A 1,082-nucleotide genomic window follows, 5' to 3' on the forward strand; every position below is an offset into this window, starting at 1 on the left:
TCCCCGCGGCTGCTTCCGCGGGCGCCCGCGGGAGAAGGTCCCGGGCAGCGCTGGGCGCGCGGCCGGTCCACGAGCAGAGGGGCGACGCCGCGGGGCTGCGTTTCCTACCTGCTCGCCTGCAACCCTGCACGGGCCTRTCGGCGCCGCGCCGGGGCCCAGCAGCGCGCCACGCCGTAGCAGCGAGGGCTGCTGCTGGATTTTGAAAGGAATCGTGTTTTTGCAGAATTATGCCATCAGTCGCATTAAATGATTAATGCGGTTCAGGATGCAGAAGTCAAATGTCAAAAGTTTCTAGCAGGCGGCATTACGATGCAGCTGGGGACGGTGGATTTGCCGTTCTGTTCCTCGCTGGTTTATTTTTAAATGTTTTACTTATTTGTATTTATGATTGATGCCATTCAGCGAAGCCCGTTGTTTTCTCCTTTTCGTGCTGTGTTAGATACTAAAGGGACACCGTTCTCTGGAGATGCAATYGGCCTGCAAGCACGGGGTTGCAGGTAGTCCATTCCCCCAGAGGCATGCCTACTTTTCAAGCTGCTTCACCTTTTCTGATTTTATTTTATTTTATTTTATTATTTCTGTTTTGCTGCCCCCGTTGAAAACTGCAGATGACTAGAGTGGCTGGAGGGGAGCATTGCTGGAATATAACCCGGACTTTCCCAGCTAGTTTACTCCTGAAAACATCATCAATGTTTTACGTAGGGATTTAGTGCTTGGTTCTGTTTTTTAACATGACTGGAACACAAAAATGATGGTTTCTGGTTGGTATTGCTATTATTTTAACTCTCAGAAATTACGTTACCCCCTTGGTCCACAGCAGTGGGGATTAATACGCGGATTCTTGCAAATCAGCAATGAGGCCAGGGGAAAGCGGCCGGGTTTTTTGGCACAGCCCGGCAGCTGGCAGCCCGGGAACTGAGCGAGGCTCCGGCAGCAGCGGGTGCTGCGGCCTGGGGCGCGCGGGCTCGCTCTGCCCCCCCCCCCCCGGGGGGTCCCTGTGCCAAAAGGGAGGGAGACAGGCAGTGCCCAGAGCTGCTCTGCGTGTGATGCTGTTCGGAGCTCCCTAAAAATAAATGAATAAA

This window comes from Rhea americana, unplaced genomic scaffold, assembly GCF_003343005.1.
Source record: "Rhea americana isolate MKP2758 unplaced genomic scaffold, rheAme1 scaffold_151, whole genome shotgun sequence".
Taxonomy (NCBI): domain Eukaryota; kingdom Metazoa; phylum Chordata; class Aves; order Rheiformes; family Rheidae; genus Rhea; species Rhea americana.